This window comes from Bombus vancouverensis, chromosome 11, assembly GCF_051014615.1.
Source record: "Bombus vancouverensis nearcticus chromosome 11, iyBomVanc1_principal, whole genome shotgun sequence".
In the NCBI taxonomy this organism is placed as follows: Eukaryota; Metazoa; Arthropoda; class Insecta; order Hymenoptera; family Apidae; genus Bombus; species Bombus vancouverensis.
Window position 1 is genome coordinate 444,410 of NC_134921.1, and position 23,687 is coordinate 468,096.

General features: G+C 36.4%; 1 protein-coding gene, 1 long non-coding RNA gene and 1 pseudogene across 2 annotated transcripts in view; 1 reads left to right on the top strand and 2 right to left on the bottom strand.

The window, feature by feature from the left end:
• LOC143303315 (uncharacterized) overlaps positions 1–23,687 on the bottom strand; it is a 277,255-nt gene that overhangs the window by 66,653 nt on the left and 186,915 nt on the right. The window lies entirely within an intron of this gene.
• On the bottom strand, positions 372–3,627 carry LOC143303403 (uncharacterized). Its single transcript, XR_013059620.1, has 2 exons — positions 3,451–3,627; positions 372–3,176 (listed from the first exon to the last, which is right to left on the bottom strand). It is a non-coding gene; the product is annotated as an uncharacterized LOC143303403 (long non-coding RNA).
• LOC143303401 (venom serine protease Bi-VSP-like) lies at positions 6,143–11,195 on the top strand (annotated as a pseudogene).

The following is a 23,687-nucleotide window of genomic DNA, read 5'->3' on the forward strand; positions in this document are numbered from 1 at the left end:
TACGACTCAACTATATTTTATTTTCACCAACCAACCCAAAAATTACGTGACACTCGACAAAGCGTATAAGATGAGGAGAGAATCGCGATAAGGTAGAACAAGAGTACGTAAAGCAAGTCTGTCAACTAGATTGAAATCCTATAGCTATAACTACAGTGAATCCATATTCTGGCGAATTGTCTTTTCACAAATGAAGAACGGAATTGATACAATAACTACTGTTCATTCATAACTACTGTTGTAAGAATCTATATATTTGTCTATCTATATCTATATATATCGATCTATATATATTTGTCAGAATGTCATTTTATCAAAAAACCCATCCTCTGTAATCATAGTTTAACGAAGCATAATTAATAGAAGAGGTAGAGCGTTAAGTGGAGATGATTTAATCACAGTTAAGTAGATAAATCTCTATATTAGTCTCTTTAATTAAAATGTCCTACGTTTTATTTGCGTCATTTTTTTTCTTCATCCAATTTAAAATGTTTAAATAACAATAGCCTATACAATATAATTTTATGTAAAAAAATTGATTATACCATGTTTATTACAGATATTTAACATTTTTGTGTACATACAAAATTTAAATTATACCTCGCTTGAGAACAAAAATTCTATTTGTTTTCCTAACATGTACTAATAATTATTGAGCAAACTAGAAAAAGCTGGAGGAGATTACTTAGGAAGATTACTTAGCATCTTATATTCCTGGCAAGAGAAAATGAAAAATTCGTTTCTTCTCTTTGCTTCCCTGTTCCTTCTTTCCTCCTTTTTCCCTTTTTACATCGCTTTGTTTTATATCGCAATTTACATTTATTTGTAAAGTTTGAATCTCCTCGATATTGAAGATGTTGAAGCTGCAAGTATGTATTTCATTTTAATCCATTCGAGACCGAGATTTAATTGTAAGACGATACCTAGGTGTCGGTACGATCTGAATGTTTAGTTGGAATGATTCTGTGTTTTACTCTCTCCAGGGTATCCTTTTCATACTTTGATTTTAAATCGATGACAATCTTAAATAGTATACCTCATATTTTTAAAATATAAAATTATATACTATGTTATTCTATAATGTATTATGTACAGTCATATATATATGTCGGATCACGATTCGAATTTTGGGCGCGCGACGACTCTTCATGTGGACTAGCCATCGTTTCACAAAGCCGAGATTTTATTTACACGTATATACAGGTCTATCACTAAGCTTAACAAATAATAAGTACAACTAATAATAAGTCTAACAAACACTAAGCCTAATGAATAATACGATCTACGAATAATTAAATTAAATAATACTATTAGCAATGTTTGAGTTCAAACGAATCCACGGTTACCGGGATAACTCCTTACTAAGCGAAACTAACTTAGACGCAAATGCGATCGTCGAAAATGATCGATGTATCACTCTCCAAGGCAATCGCAAGAATGCCAGCCTCGTGGAGATTTTTCTCCCTGTACAATTGCATTTTGTTTTCTATACCCGTTTGGAAGCATCGAGAAGGTTCCAAACGCCGTTGCTAGGCACACTCGTTGGAAGCATCGAGAAAGTTCCAAACGCCGTTGCTAGGCAGTTTCTGCCTGGAGTTTTGATTATTAATACAATGTATGTCCCATTGCATCGGCACCTCCAAGGCAACATCACACGTGGCTAGGCCTGCTCTCGAGGCCGCATGCCGCCACAACCACATTTCTCGGAAAACACATACAACCACTCCAGACCTCCGTTAGATAAAACATCCATCCCGTGACCGTGGCTACGTTCAGCGACCGATTGTCACCTCGAACCCAATCTCGCTTATTACAAATTTTAAGCAATTACAACTATAATAAAATCTAGGCTAAGGTACTAGAGGATGTTCCCAAAATTTCCAAGGAAAGGCTTCGGCTTTCCTTTCATCTCCGACATATATATATATATATATATATATAATAATTCTATATTGAAAAAAATATGAAATTAACATGATATATACATTACTACATAAGTTATATATAAAATATGTATATTATACCCTTGCCTACTGACTGATATGAATTTCTTTCGGTCTCGAATGCGTTAAAAGAGTGCGCAAAGAAGTCGAAATTACTTATTGTAATTAGTAAAACGACCTGAGAGGCAGACAGATACAAGAAAAAAGGAATATTATATTAGCGGCATTATCATGTTTTTGCTCTCTTTAAGTCTTTCATCGAGACAGACAATCTACAGGTATTAATCGACCAATTTCTCCAAGCCGATAACTTCGAATTGATGTTTATATATAAGAAGTGTTATGTGTTAATCTGTCTAAATGTTTAAAAGGTGTTATAAATTAAATGTTGTTAAACGATACGTAAGTGCCTTTTGATCGTAAATTTTACTATCAAGGGGTCTTTTATGTATGCGTAATCATTGTGAATTATAACAATTTATGTGATCGATATTAAAGGTGTTTAAAAGCATGTATTTTTTTCTATATTATTATTCTCCTATATTATTATCCTATATTATTATAGCATTCCTATATTATTATAATATCCAATTACATGTTGATACACAAGATATACAGATTATTATTTATAACGTTTTGGTTTTCTTAATTGAGTCATTCATTTAGTACAAATGATAAGAAATTAGTAATAATTCACAAAAAAAGGATATGGTAGTAGAAATATTATAAAAAAACATTTTCTGTTTTAGTGTAGAGTTACTCCTTCTTACAGACAGTGTCGTACAAATCTGTACGTCTCTGAGAAAATGTAGGTATCTGAGCCCTTACTTCCTCAACAACTTTTAGATCTGATAGAAAAAAGAAACATACGAAGTAATAAGTAATGCTTACTAATAAATTCAACAAATACAGAGGAAGATGGCTAAATCGATAAATTAACGAGACTAAAAATTAATTACATCATGGATCTCTCGCTTTTAATTTTAAGCTGTAAATTACCGATATCGGTGACTGCCATATTCTCTTGAGTTTCCAAATCGTAAAGAATCTTTCCCCAGGGATTGGTCAACTGTGTATGTCCCCATGCGACGTAACTTGCTTAAAGAACACGAGCCGGTGATATGCAGGCAACGTATAATTGATTATCATTCGCTCTGAAACGCTGAAGTAATGACCAGTGCAGTGGTCCAGTGGTCATATTGAATGCCGCTGGATATATCAGCATTTGGCAACCTAACCCAGAGAAGCAGGAAATATGAAGCCACCGAATACCAATTAACTTCGTAGTTGCACGGTTCACATTCCATCATTTCTGAATATGCGAGGACAGTCCTCTTATTGTGCTTTTAATTCTTTTATTTGTTTCATTTTCAGCAAATATACTGGTTTTTTAAATTAAGCTTCTTTTTATACAGAGTTACAGATTATATTAATTTTATATAGAATATAGTTAAGAAAGATATTTAATTTTTTGCTAGTTAAGTATTGATCGATTAAGTTACTGTACCTTTGTTCCGATAAATGCGTGCCATTTCCTCGAATCTAATATCATAGCAAATGCCAATACCTATTTTGCAGCCCTCCACATCGAACGTCGTTAGGGAGTTACCAGGACTGAGTGAATCACTCTCTCGAAAAGTAATCTTATTAGGAATGTCGATGTCGAATAGATGTACCTAATAACATAAAAATGTGGTCGCTAATTCTATTGCTGCAACTTTTGTAATTTAATATCAAAGTTACCAACTCCTAAACTTTAATTACTTTTTATTTAATAACTGACAGCGTTTTTATCACTTTCTTTTATTAAAAAATCTTATCATTTAATAATGTTTAAAAAGGAGAAAAAATAAGTATAATAATATTTTAAGTATGTGAAAAATTTATACAACAACAAACACATTACAACAAAAATGGGCGTTTCCCGTATCATAACGTATTTTATAAACCGTAAATTATAGAATTGGTTATAGTATACGTATGTACATATGTATATTCCTAAATTATTCCTAGATAGAGTCACTTTCTTCATCCCAATATTTTCAAATTCAAAGCCATAAAGGAATATATTACTTACCTTTCGGTGTTTTGCTATCAACGTTCCATCGGGACCCCAAATAGTACAGGTATTGTACAATTTATCGCCCTCTATTTCAGGCATCGTACCACCAACTACATAGATGTTTTTTTCTTTAGCTGCGTTCGATGAAGCAACGCTCGTTTCATCATCAGGAATACTCTCGGCGTATTTTGGAAAGTACTCTGCATTGCAATATTTCAATTAATGAAAAATAACTGTCTTTTGTTCCAACCATAAATTAAATTGAAATGTTTGTCAGTTTTTTATTTTTTAAATTATTAAAATAACTAAGTTTTATATTTCGACTTAATTAAATATGCAATTACTTAGCTAATAGTATATATAATAAATTGTTTCTACAGGTTCAAAATGAAAAATGAATATTTAGAAATATTTAATTACGACAATGCTATTTGTGTTAGCATCAGTGGCTTGTTACTCAACGACTTTGCTAGTACTTTTTGAAACATAAAGTTAGTTTTCAATTAACACTTATACTAGAGGCGGAATTATAAATGCAAAATAATTGATAATACTAATTTATAACTACCTAATTATTAGTATCTTAAAAAATATATTTATACAAAAATCACGATAATCATGAAAATGGGGAAATCCTATATTCTCGAATCAACTCACAATTTATTTTGTATATTAATTAGATTCCGCGCTCATCAGTACGTACTCACTGGCGACATCGAGAAAATGTATCGGCAATTCCTCGTACGACCAGAGGATCGGAAATATCAAAGGATATTATGGCGCAGCGCGAGTGGAGAAACAGAAACATATGAGCTTAACACCGTAATACTCTTATCATAGAAATAGAAGCAGTCCTCAATTCCCGCCCGCTAACTCCTATCTCCACCGATCCAAATGATCTCCTAGCCCTCACTCCCGGACATTTCCTCATTGGCGATTCATTAATGTGCTTACGTGATCGAGATTTCAGAGACATTCCATCGAACCGACTCTCCAAATGGCAGCATATCCAACAGCTTAAACAACATTTTTGGAACCGCTGGCATAAGGAGTATTTGAACGAGCTAACCAACCGCAATAAATGGAGCGAGGGTGGACACAGCATCCAAAAGGGCACAATCGTCATCCTCAGAGAGGACAACGTTCCCTCCATGCATTGGCCTCTGGGCCGAGTTATCAAGGTTCATCCAGGCGCCGATGGTGTCATCCGGACAGCTACAGTTCAGACGGCAAAGAGCATTTTGGATCGGGGCGTCAAAAGGCTTGTCCCACTGCCAATTCAACCCGATCTCGAGAAACCCGAACAACTAGCCACCGAGACGAAATAAGATGGGAACTTCAACCACACCTCCCTAGTTTGATCGGTACCCTCTCAACGGTGGGAGAATGTTACGCCATTCGGCTTACCATAGGTCATATTCTTAACTATCGATCGCGCCACTATAATGTCGCAGACGGATCGTCGCGTCTGCCCGGCAAACAAACATTGTAGTGGCAAGCGCGTGGTTCATTAAGCAGGGCGACTTCCAGAAACGTCGACTCGTGGCCCGTATTTTACCTCGCAGTAAAAGAATGTGGCGTGATCCGAACGTAGTAGGGGTCGCCTTCCAGAAAAAACGAAAAAAATCGAAAGGCGTTCAGAACTTTTCGAGAAGTCGAACCGTCAACACATGTGGTATGTCGCGCATTACTTATCAACCAAAACGCAGTTACATTTTTTTTGTTTCATTTATATCTTTATAGTTAATAAGTTGTTGAAATAAACATTAATTTATTTGTGTTAATTCTGTGGAATTTCATTGAACTACCCTTATTATCATAATCGAAATAAGGGTATCGATCAGTTCGTGGCGTCGATTATTTAATCGTAACGGGAACTTACAACTCTCGTTGACGTGCTATCTCGCGATCGCGTCTCTCCGCGAACGGTCGAAACAAAATGATTCACTAAAAACTGTCCTGAATTCCTAAGAATTTATTTACCGCAAAACTGACAAAGTGTTTATTTAAAAAATGAGGTTGAAGGTAGTCCTTTTCTTTCATTTCATTCATTTTCATTTTCTTTCTTAAGTATGACTAACACAATATCTAATCAATTAAAATTTTATATTTTCACGTGAAAAGTTTCTTTAGATAATTATTATCAACATGATGACTAACTCTTACGGATTAATACGTGTCTGTAGGGCAATCCGGTGGACTTGATCGGCTTTTTACTTCGAAAGTTGAGTAATCGGTGTCGCTTTCTTACGCATCTTTGAACTGTATAAATGTTTTAAAATTGTTTGATCCAGAATGTACCACACCGGACAATCAAGAAGGCAGGTGCCTTGACTACAGAAAATGTAAACCTCTGCAAGAAATATGGCAGATAAAGTACCGTACAGCCACCGATTTTTATAGACGATCAGTGTGCAGATACCAGGGCAATGTTACGATCGTTTGCTGTCCGAACGATCCAAACAAAGAGAAGAGAGAAATTTTAATAAAAACTGTGTATAAGTATAAGGCTTTGCGACCACCATACTGTGGTTTTAGCAACGTCTCTCATACCAGGGTGGTCGATGGTAAACCAGCTGAACTTGGTACGTTTTATGTCTTTCTTTCCGATTAATAATAAGCCATTTACTGCAAAGAATGAACTTTAAAGGCATTAAACAGCACATCAATGTACATTTCAATTAGACTAAATAATAATGCTATGATTTTATCGGTAGTAACTTTACTTATTAACTTGAATTATTTCTTTCTTTTACTTCATGTTAGGAAGAGTATCTTTTTGCTTGAAATAAAAAATTGATATAGGAGTAATAATATGGATAGAGATCAAAAACTGTTAGGGCAGAAATTACACGTTTGAACTTTACAGTTCAGTATAGTTCAAATAGAAATTATATAGAATTATTTAATAATTTGTATTCCACTGGAATAAAAATTTAATTTCTGTCTTTATCAAATCTCTATTTCAGAGTATTTGTACGTATGTACTTATCGTCTGCTGTATGATCGAATATCGAATAGGTAATAATCGTTGTTACTCGTTATGTGAGAAAAAATTATGTATATTCACAACTATGACTATTGCATTTTAGGCGCTTGGCCATGGATCGCTGCATTAGGTTTTCGCAATTCCCGAAACCCAGACAAACCACTATGGAAGTGCGGAGGTTCCCTGATATCGGCTAGGCATGTTTTGACCGCAGCACATTGTGCACATATGGATGGAATAAAAAACATACACAATCATAATATTGCCATTCTTAGATTGGTGGAGGAGGTGCCATTTTCGAGTAACTCCTCAAATATATATATATATATATATATATATATATATATATATATATATATATATATATATATATGCTATTGAGTATTACTGAAGTATCATATCCTGAAATTTCTTACTGTACAAATATATTGTGTCATAAAGCGTGTACAATTCTTTCTCATACTTTTGGTCATTCGTTTCCTGCATTTTCATTTATTTTTTTATTTTTCAGGGTACGTATATCCCATTTGTACGAAAGAGCCCCTACGAAAGAGCAACTTCGTCGGCTATAACCCCTTGTTGCTGGATGGGGAGCGTTAAGATATAGTAAGTGATATCAATTTTATAATAAAATTAAACAGTTCCAGTCTTAAATATCTTTCTTATTTTCTTCGTAGGACGACCACGACGTAATGCATTAATGGAAGTACAAATGCCAGTGATTAAGAACGCCGAATGCAAAATAGCTTATTCCAAATTTCCTAATGCACCTGATATCACTGATGGTATAATATGCGCCGAACATGCTCAGGGTGGAGAGGATTCTTGTACGGTAATTAAGTTACAGAGTTACTACAAACTATACGGTATCTGAAGACACGTCAATTCGAATTAACATCAAATCGACGTCTTAAACATTAGAAATAATAGATAAACACAATTTAATAGTTTTGCCCACTTCTCACACCTCATTATGGTATTTAATCTAATTTCCATCTAATCTTAGTTTTGCTCAAAATACATATAACATGTACATTATAAATTGGAGTATTTCTATACACAAATCAATAGAAGATTATTACTGTATATAAGTATAATTTCAATACAATTCGATCGATATATTTCAGTATCTTTGATTAAAAATTTAACGATCCTTTCAGGCTGACCTCGGCGGACCACTGCTGATACAACATGAATTAACCTCGTATTTAATAGGTATTGTGTCTTACGCTTATAAGTGCGGCACAGCTGGCTATCCCAGCGTTTACACTAGGGTCACATCGTACCTTGACTTCATTCTCCAAGCGATGCAATAATATGATATTACTGTTCCATAAATATCATTGTGTAAAAAACGTAAAGTTGGATTTTCTTATTGTGGAGATAAGAAACAGCTCAAATTCACATTGTTTTGTACGTTACAAATTATAGGCTTAAAATGTACGAAATGTAACTTTGAAACGACACTAATTTTTTACGCACGATAAACCTCCACGACTTAGGTATGTAAAGATGATAAACGTATATTAATTCTATTAATTTGGTAATAATAAACCAACTTTCTGAGAAGTTCTGTAAATTTCGTTTCTGTTGTATCAAGAGAATAATGGAATATTCCACTTAGATCGTATACTTCTTGTATGTACATACAAAATTTTCCGGCTAATCTAAAACACTTCATAAGATAGAGAGCTTCTGGAGATTCGGACACAGAGAGTGCATAAAATACAAGATAAGTCTCGTGTCTTTCAAAATTATTTTTTATTCGCTAAAAACGTCCTGTGTACTCATGCAATCACATGCAACCTCGAAACTTCGCTTATTTTTTATCACTTTCCAATTCAATACACTGTTTCTGCATTTTTGACTATATGTAAGAGAAATTTCCATTCAGCCAAAGGTGTACTTACAGATTATAGATTCCTATACGACTCTCGGTAAAAATTTATCCGCACTCCAGATAGTTAAAACTTCTGTCGACCGTATTGATCCATCTGCACTCTTCGTATGACGTCAATATCTGTTCAGTGCTGCTGCGTAGGTTTCATTGTGTTACGTCAATTCGTTTGTGACTGTTGCGCGAGTAATGGCGCTTTGCGATGGCGATTTGCAGGAAAACAGTGCAGGATGCTGTGATTCGTTTCTTGTGGTCGGAAGTTATGTTTGATGCCTATATTTATCAAAGATTTAATGCACATTATGGAGAAAGTGTTTTGTCACGAAGTGTGTTTGAATGGGCACAAAAGTTCAAAGAAGATCGCACAAGTGTTATGAAAAAACAGCTGGACGCCCGTCCACATCCACGACGACAACATTGAACGTGCTCATGAACTTATGCTCTATGGAATAGACGAGTGACACTGGATAATGTGGCAAATCATTTGCAAATCAGCCACGGCTCTGCTTATGCAATAGTGCACGACAGATTTGGGTTTTAAAAAGTTTGTGCGAGATGGATGCCGAGAAAGCTGATGAAAAGGTGAAGACGACGATGCATTCGTGGTTCGCAGCTCAGCCCAAAACATTTTTTAACGAGAAAATACGAAGGTCCTTCAGCAAATGGACAAAGTGTATACAGAAATTGAGTGATTACGTCAAAAAATGATGTATGTCTTTTTTGACAATTGCTTAAAATAAATTCTACACCGACAGAGCGGGTAACTTTTTACTCACCCTCGTAAGACACTTAAATTTCCAATCTATTATGATGAATAAAAGAGCTTATACTATTAAATCTAATTGTATTTTGTTGCATGAGAGTACACGTGTATGTGATGTACATTACCTTTATATCCCCTTGAACGCTTCAATATTGCGCATATATACTATATTTTGTACAGCTTCTATAAAATTTTGTATGTTTGTTTAGGCTGTCAATCTAGAGGCTGGAGTACAAAGAAGTGGCACAATGATGTGGGCTGATGACATTTATAATTATCAAGGAATCACCCCTACATTCGCTCAGGTATATATCGTTGACTATAATGTATTTAACATATATGATTGTTAGAATATTAATAATTAATTTTTAATTCTATCAGAATTTTAATGAAACTGTCCCTTGGGAAGGAAGAACTGATACCTTGATATCACGGTTTGTACATCCTATATATACGACAAATTTTAGAACATTATATAACGAAGAACCAGATCGCCGTGGCCATGTGATGTGAATAAAAGGACTTGAATTTGATGATATTTTTATAATGTTTGATAACATAACTAAGTATCTTCACAGTAAGATAGGATGACATGGTTTACATGATCTTAATGTTGTTCACTTGAGTGATGATATTATAAGGAAAAGTGTAATATCACAGGTAGGATGATTCATAATTTAGAACTACTAACTCATGTATGTATTAAAAATTAAAGAAATATATTAAATTTTATAGGATATTTATGTTTAGTAACCAGTAATTCAGAGATTGGTATTCATGGTTACTATAACGAGGCTGTAGAAACGCACCCTTTCTTCTTTGCAAATGGTCCTGTATTTATGTCTAAGCCGAAACTGGAACCTCTGAATAATTTAGATTTATTCTTGTTATTTTCTAAAATACTTATCTACAGTATACCATAAGGAATGATACCGTATCGCACCTAATCAAGTGCCTTAAGAAACATCAACAGGATATCACAGTAATCCCTTATCGACTGATATGTAAGTAAAAGTTATGTGTCATTGTTATACACAGTTATGTGTTAGTGTTATACACAGTTATTTATCATTTTCTATTAATTCAGTTGTAGCCACTACAATATCTATGACACTGGTAGTAATTATGAGAACAATAATGATGTTCTATAAGAGGAAATGATGATTAGGAACAAAAACTTACAGGTAAGTCAAAGTATATGTTATTTGCCATTTGAAAAGAAAGTTACTAACTTAGAATTTTTTGATAAATAATAATTGTGCAAAATATATTGGATTTCAAATTTGTCAAAAATTGAAATTTAAGAAGCATTGTAATAATATAACATTAATATTTTGATTTTTCAGGAGATGTCATGCGGTGGATGGATAATATGTAAAAAATATTAAGCAGTATATGAATTTTCATATTGCGTAGAGATAACAAAATGAATTTTAAAAAATGTCGACATGGTAATAAGAAATAGCATCATGACAAAGAATATATAAAGACAGTTTCATTTTTTATAAATAAAAATTTGTTGTTCCAGATTTTGAAATATAGTGAAACGTTTAATTAGTATCTTAATATCTTTAAATAATTATTATTTTAGAATCAATTGTAATTGTATCATACGTACTTTTGAATTCGTGCAAGAACATATGTAATTTTGAAGTAGTTATTATTAGGAAATTGTTAGACGCGAACAGTATGCGAAAAGTTAGTATGCAGTGTAATAATTATCAATCAAAACACAAGAATTAAATTCTTGAGGAAAAAATTTCCGGAATTTCTTATTTACACGATTATAAAGAAATCCATAATAAAAAGGAGCTGCTTTCTAATACTTCTCTTCCTTGTAATGCCTATGTTAATGATAACGAGGTTCGACTTTTTGTTTTTAGAGGGATACTGGAAAATTTGAAAGTACAGTACCATTGGGAAGAAAATCACGATATTGAAAACGATATTTGCAAGTAAATTTCCAAAAAATCTGTTTTCAAATTTTCGCTTTCTATTTCACATTAAAAGAAAGGGCTGTCTTCTTTCTCTGCAAGACAAAACAAACATTCTGAATCTCGTATCAATGAATGATGTCAATAAGTTATTTTTCTTTTCAGATTGAACAATATTCCAGATTTATTCATAATTTCATACTACGCGAAGAATAGACTTTCATAGGTATATAAAGGAAATGTTAAGTATAGGAAAACTCTTTTTCGTTGTAGGTGACATATGCTTCACGGTTGAACACGTGTATTTTTGAACACATATAAATGAAAAAGTACTCTTATGGAGAAAAAGAATTGATACCTTCGATTGACATTAGATAATGTATATAAACTTATGAACAATCACTATCGGTTTGTATTTTAGGTGCACACGCAGATTTGTTGGAATTCTTATAAAATGTACATCCTGTACGAACGTTTTATTCTTCCAAATTTTACGATACTATGTCTCATATAATAACTATATGGATTAAACGTAATATAAATGATCCGAAAATAGACTCGAACGACATTAATTGTCTTTCTATTTATACCAATATCGAAAATACAAGTAAAGCCGGAGCAATAGTATGCAATCATAGCATATTCAGAATGCACAGTATTATCATGAAATGTAAATGAATCAGTTGTAAACGAACGATTTTACTGTAAAATCGTTGCCTCCTTTTTTTCATCTGAAATATAGCAGCAATGAGTACATTCTTTTAATATATAATAAAACGAGATATCTTTATAAAGTTACATATGTCATCACTGGTAACTGTTATCTCGTATGACACCAAATATACCGTTAGTATGGAATGATATTTTTATGAAGATATACTTTAATGATAGATTTTATGAATGAAACGTTATATAAGAAAAATTATCTCTTGTCATTCTATGAAGTGTAGTAGCTAACGAAGATTAATTTTACGAAGTATTGGAGCAAAAGAGAATTAAAAAATTAAAAAGATCTAAATAAGATTGTTCGTGTGGCTTAATTATCTCAATTCTGGTACACCACTTGTTACATTCTAACTAATTAGCGCTAAACAATAACTTGCAAATATTAAAGATATTAACACCTTAATATTAACACCTAAAGGTTTTCAGGAAATTTTATAATATTTGATTATTGTATATCTAGTCATTGATTGATAAAATTTCTTGTATAAGCATAGATCGAGGTTGACGTCATACGCAGATTGCATATCATTGACAGGTATCGTTTTAATTTATTTTATGGCTAGAATCATTTGAATATTATACGAATAATTATTTCCATTCGAACGATTAATAGATCACGTACCTATAAAAGATATATTATGAAAAAGACGTGACGAAACAAAAAAATATTGGAAATTCCGTTGTCTGTTGATTTTTATTTCCATGTAATTACATATGAAATGGGTAATTCATTAACATCTCCTCGAATCGAATATAATTCGTTACACTTCACAACGATTCAAATAATGGACGGGAAATATATAATAAGTTTCCTGTCCTTGCGTTAAAATAGTACTGTACAAATCAGATGATACAGGAAATACCCAAAAAACCCAATTACATCCACATTGCATGACAGCACACTTGCAATGGATTTTTGTGATTTCAATGTCACAGACAATGACACAACTAATCAGAACACGTTCGAGGCTATAGACATTGAAATTACCGCGTGTTTAATACGTTTAAAGCATAAATCTAAATTTCACGCGATTATTTCTTTGTACATTGTGAAACTCTTAAATTATCTTAATCGAATAAATAATCCTAATGTAATGAAACATCTTGAAATAGACCTAGATATCTGAAACAGAAACTCGAAGGATAAGAAATCCTAAAAGGTACTAATCCTAAAATAACAAACTCCTAAATAATAAACAAGTGATAAAACCTGTTATAAATAATAAACCTTACCTGGAATAATCAAATCCTAACTAATCGAAAATAAAATAAGGCAAGCAATTCTTAATCTTTCAAGTAATTTTTCCGTAAACACAGAAAGATAGAGAAATTAAAAAGACGCAGCACAAATTGCAGCACAATGAAAGTTTCAGAGCGATGAATACGATCGTATTAAACTAAATAATTTTCAAAAGTGAAATTACACTGAAACGTATATCGATGATATTTGTCATTTCTACGATCTGTTTCGCTTGATCGTGCTTCTTTTCTGATGTAAATTCAATTTATAATACGAACTAAGTTTCCTTTATTATTATTAGTCCTGCGTCTTTTTAATTCGTCACTTCTTTTATTTCAGAACAATGACGGGCTCCAAGATGCTGTTCGGATGTTTGGCGTTAATTGCTTTTCTGCATCCATTAGTTCACGTTTGTACTTCGAGTAGTACAGCTCAAGGTTTGTACTTCGAGTTGTCTTTTTCCATGCACTTCAAATTCCAATACGATCTGGTCACGTGGCCTTCGTACAATTTCGAAATTTTACCTGTTTGGTAATCGTCAATGAAAAAAGAAGTTATGCGTGACCTCAACACATTGAAACAATTTTTATGATTTTTTATTTGCCGGTTGGTCAGCAAGTTAATGGAAAAATTTCACTTAACTATTCGCGTTAATTTCTTCGGTTTAACTTTTGGGAAATGCTTCGTTAGCTTCGGGAATATTCCAACGATTCGTTTTACGTACAAAATAAGCATGATAAATATTACATCACGGTAATGTAATATCGGAATATATTAAAGGTGTAATTTTGTCCGATTAATTATAATTTATTAATAATGGATTGAAAATACAGATATTAGTTAGACAGAGAAACGATGTTTGATTAACAGGAAAACTAAATGCAACGCTCGTATTTACAACAAATAACTTGACAACTATTTGGTAACTCTCTCTCTCTCTCTCTCTCTCTCACTCTCTCTCACTAGCAACTCTAACACTCGACAACACTCGCAACTCAATTTTAACGACTCTATGCTTCGACGTCTCGATCAACTCTGATTCTCGCAACACGCACACTTTTCGATTCGCCTTGGATAGCGAAACCGTCCTTCTTCTAACGTTGTCTATTGTTTCCCTCATACCTATGTAAGAACTACCAACTACGTGCCTTTAGTCACGTAGGCACTCTTAAATGTAAACGAACCACAGAAACACGACGTACACGGTTTTTCTATTTTCAGCCGATCTCCAATCAAAGCTATTCTACGATATCACAATCGGCCTTTCCTGACAATCACATCTGCCCTCAGATGTGCTCATCATCGGCGCTCGCACTTACATCACTATCGTCAGCATTCCACCATTTCATGTGATCGGCTGCCGTGGAAGTTGTACGTGGCCCTTCGTGCTCCCCCTCTCGCTGCACTATGTATCGGTCATTTCGCAGGACTTTTATCACCCGATACGGTCCAAGAAACTTCGGATGCAGCTTTAGCCCGGGACCCCTCTGCATCCTCTCGATTGCCACTAGATCTCCCGTCCTGTATGCTGTCGCCTTCTTGCGTCTCCTGTTATACGCCCGCTTGTTTCGGATTTGGATCTCCTCAATCCGTCTCTTTGCGTCCGCACGCAGCTGATCTCGTTCCTCTTGGAACACCGCGGCCTGTTCGTCCTCGATGCTACTGCTCCTCTTTCGCTCTTCCTCTATCTTCCTCTCCGTTGTTTGTTTACCCATTTCACTCTTGTCAGGGGCTTTGATCGTCGTGGCAGCATCGTGACATTTTCGTAGGCTCGGTTCGTACATGGAAGACGTTAACAACTTACCATCTACCGAGACTATGATCTCTTCTTTTTCGAAGGTCTTCACGTTCATCGTGTCCTCGACAATCCCATCGTCGTCCTCGTCATCCACATACTCTGTATATCGAATCTTCGTATCGATATTATTGGAGGGATTCCGCGCGTGCGACTTCCCTTGTCTTTTCGTTCGCCTTGCATTCACTCTCTTCGAGTCTATCCGAAAACTTGAAACAACCCTCACACCCGCAACGCTATCCTTCTCAGTAAATTCGCAAATATCATCAACAACATCCTGTTGCTGTTGTTTAGCCAGATTCTTCCTCCTCGTGATGTTCGCTAAGTCCTCGTGCTAGCCGCAAGAATCCGACGAGGACACCATCTCGTGGTCCACTTTACCAATCACCACGTGTCTTGCCACTATTCTCCGTTCCTCCGACACTTGCTGCACAGCTGCCCGATACTTCTTCAAAACTTCTGCTAACTCTTCTTTATTTTCTTCCAATTGCGACAGTAGCTCAGTTCGTTCGCGACTAGCTACATTAACACGATCTTCTGCTTCGGAACGTTGCCGCAGTACTTCCTGCAACGAAGCCTGCGCCTCATTCGGTTCTTGCTCCAGTGCCTGTTTCGCTTTAACTGCAACTGCTCTAGCGCATTCTGCATCTTCTAACTGGTTCTTCAGCTGTCGTAAAGCTGCTTTACCCGTCGAGTCACCTTTCGATTTCTCCAGCATCGTTTGAGCGTCTCTTAGCAATGCTTTGGTTCTCTTCAAATCTCTTTTTAGCCTATGTTGCATGTCCTTAACGTGTGACAAATCTATCTCACTCGCCTGTGTCTCTACATCTATCTTGAGGACTTCCGGACACTCATCGGGATTTTTGTCCTTTATTCTACTAATAAAAGATTCTCCCCCTTTTATACTTATTTCAACAGTGTCCAAAAAGTCTGCGCCAATAATAAGCGAATGTTGCATCACAGTACGACTCATTGTCTATAATAATGTTCGTCGAAAATTTCCCGAGCGTAAAATTCCTTCCGGAACCGACACCGCCAAATCCAACGATTTCCCGACTTAATCTGGGCGCTCCGATTTTCACATGCTGATCTGCTCGCATTAGAGTCAGCTCACTACCGGTGTCTATCAACGCGCTCAATTCGAAATTTTCCATCTTAACATCCTTACCACGCCTTGTTTGTAACGACCGAAACACGCTGTAAACTTTTTTTGAGGGCTCACCCAGTGCCTTGTCGCATTTTGATGCGATGTGTCCGTACTCCCTACATTTGAAGCATTTAGGTCCTCTCGACTTGCTCGGACACTCCGTACACACGTGCTCCGCATCACCGCAATTGTAGCATCGCGCCTTCCTCGCATCTCCAGATCGACCGGGTTCCTTGTTCCTCTCGGTTTCGGACAGCTTCGCCACCGGCTTTACCCTGCTACTCTTCGGCTCCTCAAATTTCGTCCTCATCTCCATATCTCTTTTTATCGCTTCGTAGCGCCTGAAACGCTCTTTTAATTGCTCGATATTCCTGGCTCCGTATAGCACAGTCTTGTTCGCGACCTCGTCGGGAATGCCTTGAATAATGTAGTCTATCAAGGATTGCGTATCAACCCTTCCTTCTTTTGCAATCCCGCACATGTGATACATATATTGTTGCAGACTCTCATCTGCTTTCTTCTTTCTATGGGATAACTCGCCATGTATCTGTTGGTCGCTTACTACATTTTCGAACTCATTCCTCAACGCCTTTTTTAGCTTTGCCCAAAACTTCGCGCATCGCTCTTGTCGTACGAAGGCCTGAGCGGAGCCTGCGAGTAATTTCTTAGCATAGGCCACCATGTGGGCGTCTGACCAACCCCACACTTCTGCCATTTCCTCGAAGTCTTCCACCCACTGATTTACACTCAGCAGATCATCCCCGCTGAATTTCTCTAATGAGTCTTCCACGTCTTTAAGACTCAACATCGAACCGACGCATATACTTCTGCTGATACTCATCGCGGTCCTGATACACCGCTCGCGTGCCTCTCCTGTATTCTCGCGCGCCTTGTTTATCGTCCTCGCCTTCACTTTCGTTGGAGCTCCCTTCTTCCGACGATACATCGTCTCCTTCTAGGGCCGCCTGTAGCCGCGCGCGTAGTTCGGATTTTCTTCCCGTTACCTTCAACCCCAAGCTAACGAGACGCGCTCTCAGCTCTTTCGTCCTCAGCTTCTCGAGGTCTTCCTCTCCCTCTTGACTGCGTTCGGCTCGCTGCTTGCTTCTTAGATCTCGCTGGTTTGTTGGTTCTTCGCCACGCTTCGAATCCTTAGGAGTAGATCGACCAGGTTTGCACGCTCTGTTCAACCTGGCAACCAGCACTGATCTCGCACCGGATATAGGCAGATTCATCTGTGCGAGCTTACTCCTCAGCTCCTCCAGCGTCAAATCCTCTTCACCCGACAATCGTTCGTCTTCAACGTTTGCCATTTTATTCTATTCCTTTCTACTCCCGCACAAATAGCTCCGTTAAATCGTATCGTTTCTCTGTCTTATTCAATCCCGGACGAGCCCCCACTTGTAATATCGGAATATATTAATAATGGATTGAAAATACAGATATTAGTTAGACAGAGAAACGATGTTTGATTAACAGGAAAACTAAATGCAACGCTCGTATTTACAACAAATAACTTGACAACTATTTGGTAACTCTCTCTCTCTCTCTCTCTCACTAACAACTCTAACACTCGACAACACTCGCAACTCAATTCTAACGACTCTATGCTTCGACGTCTCGATCAACTCTGATTCTCGCAACACGCACACTTTTCGATTCGCCTTGGATAGCGAAACCGTCCTTCTTCTAACGCGTTTTTAAAACGCGATGGCGCTATCGCTTTCTAAAAGCGTCGTCTTTACATTTCCGATGGCCACGGGCACATCCGACTGCCAGATATACAATGTATTATAAGAGTATCATTACCATACTTTCCATGAAAAGAGCAATTTTTCTTGATAACTATACTCTGTAACATAGATTGAAGTCGCTGATTTGATCCCTCTGATATCGTTGTTTTATGAGAGTCTCGCCTGGTCTTGATTGGTTCTGTTGACTCTTATCGTTGTGAAAAATCGATTCGTTGTGTACCTTTTTTGTATAGAGAATTATTTTGTGGTAGAATATAATGTTGTAATATTTGTGGTCTTTACTTTACTAATTTTGTCACTGAGCCGCTCTTTGGCTCGTTGAGCGATTCATATTCCGCATATATTCCGTACTTGCTTCGCTTGGTACTTTTATAATTTTCGCAGTTACAATAAAAAATTTAATTCTTAACAGATTAAAGATTTAACCTCTTGCTTTATAGTGTACAATAATTTTTTTTTTTTTTTGTATAGGTTATGTGATCCATAGTTTGAGTAACTAGTACATATATATATTTACGTGACAAGCTTTCATTTCAATCTATATTTAAGATTAATATTTTATCAGTTTCTGTTCGTAACAACATCGAAGTAGTCCATAAGTTTGAAGAGTATAATTAAGGAAGTTATGAAGCAAGAGGTTAAGAACAAATTCTGAAAGAGGTTATGTACAACTCAGTAGTACTGCTTTACATTACTTTGCGAATTACTTTTCAAGCATAAAAATAGTTTAACAGCCACATATAGTTACTTCCTTACCATTACATTCATTAAATTCGTTTGATTTTGTAAACAAAATAACCACGCTGACCAGTCTCTTATTTAAAATAGAATTATTTTGTCATATATCCAACAGTTTACTTTCTCTTCGCTTTGTCTCGTATTACGACTTTATAACGGTGTTTCTTTAAACTTTAAACGATCGTAATAAATGTATTTACGGACGATGACTGATATCTGGTCTGTCTTAAAGTTTCAACTAATTAGTGCCCCGTTACTTTGGACGTTATGAAATGTTGTATAACCAAAGACTTATCTTCTCTTTTGGTAGTTGCATAAGAGAAGACTGAGCCATTGAAACGCTCGAATAGATTAGCTGATTCGCTTAACGTATTTTTACTTCCGACGAGCTAAACACAAGAGCAGAAAGCACATAAGGAATAATACAGAAACGTCAAACGTATACAGAAATATATTTCGTAAAAGCATTAGTACGTAACATGTCTTTATAATTCTATTTATGTATAGTAAAATGGCTTGTATCCATTTTCATGAATTATAACTGACATTTCAAAGCATTCATGTAGATATGTAACTCTCGTTAATTAATAATTTAACAATGCGTCATGAAACGTATCATTTTCGTTTCTTCCTTTGTTTCGTTATACACAGGAACGAATTTGTAAATAAAGATGTATAATCAACGATAACATATGACAGCGAGTATAATAACTGTCAGCAAAGGAAGAGGTCGGTAAAATGATTGTGGTTGATTTCAGTGTATCGGTAAATAAGCTTTGACAGACGTTGCCGGGGGACTCGGTGTCGGTGAAACCGCGTCGATGAAATGATTGTCAGTAATTTAAAGATAACCCAATTTATTGATCTGTCTCCCCTTCATGGCGTTGTACGTCTCTCTATAAAACATATTCTACCTCGGAGGGCTGAAAAATTTAACTTGGTCTCACTGGACTGGACTGTAAGTAAGAAAATTGAAATGCAAAATCCACGTGTGAGCGCAACGGTTTAGATGGAAAGTTCGATAGGACAATTATGTATATTAGCCTGAAAGAAAGCTCGTGGCTTCGCACGCAACACGTAATTTCCCTCGCTGAAATAATCCTATTACAACGATACGATTTAAAATTTTCCTTAACAGACCTCGCAATGTAATTCTTCATCTACAATTTTTTATTCGGCCTGAAACAAGAGACTTTCGAAGCCTTATAGAGTCTCGCGAATCTAAAAGTCAGGTTTCAACGTATTTTCGCGTCTTATTCTATAATACTGAAAACATTAAAGGTGTTAACGATTATTGTCTCACTATGTACGTACATCAAACGAGTACTTACGTAAGAGACGAATGGAAATGGAAACAGCCGAGAATAATTGAAGATAATTTGAATACGTTCCAGGCTATAATACAATTTCTCGTGAACCGTAATTGATTCGCAGAAGGGAATTGCTGCTTCTCACGACTAGCAAAGTGTTTCGCAAAAAAAAAAAAAAAGAAAAGAAAAATGGTATCGGAAGGATAGAAAAAAAGCGGTGGCCTACATCAAGCAATCTTCATGCCGATAATGCATTTATTATTCAGTTCGTTCATTTTCTATCGCGTAAGAGACACTGGGATAACTGACAGAACGAGCGTATAAATTTTGCATCTCTCAACCTGACTTCTCCCAATTCGTATACTTCCATCCTTCGTATAAGTGACAATGAATCAGAAGAGTTTCATAGCAATATTGAACAACATACAGTCAACTACAACACCATTAGATACATCCACCATACAGTCAACTACAACACCATTAGATAACAGCAATACAATAGATTATAATTTTCTACGCGTCATTGATTCATCATCATCATTTTCCATTTTTTTAGCATATGTAAAAACGTATCTGACGTAATCTTACCTCGCTCTTTGAGTACAAAAATCCATTCAAATGAAACAAAGGGAAAAGAAATAAGAAAACAAACACTCACATACGAATCTTCATTACATAACTGTATGTACTCCTCGAGGTATAATTACTCAGACACGTTACAGCGTACCTTCTTCGTTCCCTGATGGCTGATGTTGATCGTTGACGTTTATAATGAAAGAATTTCGTCAACGGCGCCATCTGGATCCTTGTTGAAAAATTAAAATAGCCGCAACAGCACCATTAAGCTCATCACCCAGAGTAGCTCTTGTTGCTGAGTCGTGGAGGAATTCTTATCATCAACGACATAAACTATACCAGTTCCGGTAATGTTCTTTAGATGGTCCAGGCATTCGAACTCGCAACATCGCTTTCCAAGACGGAATTTCTTGCATGTCTGTAGTAAAAAGGAATCGAATCTGGTCCGTCGTATCGAGTAGTCCAGTGATTAGCGGGTTTCGGTGTTTGTTGACTCTTTTGCTATATCTGTCGCTATATTTTGCTATTTCCTCTTTGACTGTAGGTATCTTGAGGTCGCGATGGATGGTTTCGTCGGTAACATACCAAGGTGCGTCTATTAAGGCTCTTAGCGTTTTCGATTGGAATCGTTGTAGTATTTCGATGTTGGAGTTACTTGGACAGCAACAGCTGGTGATACTGTCATACACCTCCATTTATAAACTTTCGAAAATCGATGTGACCTTCAAACTTTAGTGTATTCTGTTTCACAGCACAAAATGTTTCCGAAACGTACGTTTATTGTTATAATAAACTTGACTGGTGGCTCTGAAATACTATCCTTGAAAAAACAATGGGGAAATTGGAGCAAAAAACAGAAGGAAATAAACAAAGACCTTGTTGGTTCGTAAAAATAAAATATGCTACAGGAAAAACTTTTTCCAACGGATTGAGATGCGACAAGCTTTAAAAGCTATGACGCGAATCGAGCGTTTGTCTACAAGAGCGCATTTTCGGTGGATATATATGTCGGAATGACATTGGGGATAGGGTTGTCGGTGTTTGAGGAGTCTTCATTGAAGGTAGCCATCGTTGCGGTGTAACGAAGATACGATTTATTGACACAGGTATGAATAACACAGGTTTGACAATCTACCACGGCGGTGAGACGTCCGCGACACTAGTGACAGTGGTCTCCAGTTCAATAACGAATCCGCGGCCAACGGGATGACAGATGGGCGTTCTCGCTGAATCTAAGTCTGACTCGTAAAAATAATTGCTGAGCGTAAAAACGTTACTCTTTGGTCGACGGGAGCGCGTAAAAGAATGCCCGTCCCGTCCCGATGATGCCACAGAGGAAAACTATAACGGGGTGTGTCTAAGGACACGAGATCATCGGATTCGTCGAGAAAAGCCTTCGTTCAGAAAGTAAGGGAAATTGGCGTTGCTGCTAATTGGTCAATCTCCATATCGGTGGTTAGAAAAAGATGCTAGCCGCCCTCGAGGGAAAGTTGCTAGTGGGAGACGCCGCTCGTTGAAAAATATGTCTCCCCTATCTTCCCGTAGTTGGGACAAAGACTGTTTGTCTGTTTGAAGGACTTTAGTTAACTAAACCTTAAGATTTATAACGGACCCTCGGGCTAGCCGAACATGTACTGCGGAGACGCATCGACATCTGGCAATCATCTTACTCGAAGAATAGGGTCTGCGTGTGGCGAGCCACGGGACAGAAACCGTTGGAATGTTTACTGTCGCGTGTCGCCACGAATATTTCTTTTAAGGAGAGCTATAGAATTACTCCATACCTTTGTTAGGCAAAGCGTTCATCCCTTGACCGCGGCTACGTTGGGCGACAGACTGTCACCTCGAGCCAAAGCTCACCGTCACTAATCTCGAACAATTACAATCGGATTGAATAACTACAATAGTTTAGTTACAGTTATAGTAGACTTTAGATTGCAATGTTGCGGGGCTATCCAAAGGTTCCGGTGTCCTTTCATCTCCGACATATAGATATACATGTATATGTGACGAAATATACTAAAGCAATATTGACCCTTTGTCGCTGAAAGTATCAAACTACAAAACTTTCTTTCAAATTTTCAGAATAAGGAAATCAGGATCATGATAAATAATTGGAACATAATTAAAAATAATATATCTTCTCTATAAGATAATGAATACATTGGTTCATTTAATTTTTATGGATATTCAAACGCTTCTGTGAAATAAAACGTCAAGATTATAGAGTATAAAATTCATAGCTATGAAATAACTAAAACTCTGATGTATTATTAAAAATATACGTTAGGTTGTATGTAGTGATACATACAAAGATTACATGTACAAACCCATAATTAACACAATGCTACCGCAACCATTCTGCAATCTACCTTGCCCAAAACACTCTTCCAGTCACCTCCAAACTCTTCAATTCTCTCCACCTAACCACCCACAAACCATTCACAAACATGCAATTCTCGACAAAAGAAGAACTTATCGTCAGTTGTCCTTAACATCTCGTTCATTCATTTGGTCCCTATCCCCCTATTTCCTCCCACTGCGATGATCGCACTACATTTTTCCACGTCTCTATTCTATTCTCTGGATGATCTGAATTCTCGAGCAGTCGAGTGACGATTGATCTGTACAATTGATCGATTTCTTTTTACTACAGACATGCAAGAAATTCCGTCTTGGAAAGCGATGTTGCGAGTTCGAATGCCTGGACCATCTAAAGAACATTACCGGAACTGGTATAGTTTATGTCGTTGATGATAAGAATTCCTCCACGACTCAGCAACAAGAGCTACTCTGGGTGATGAGCTTAATGGTGC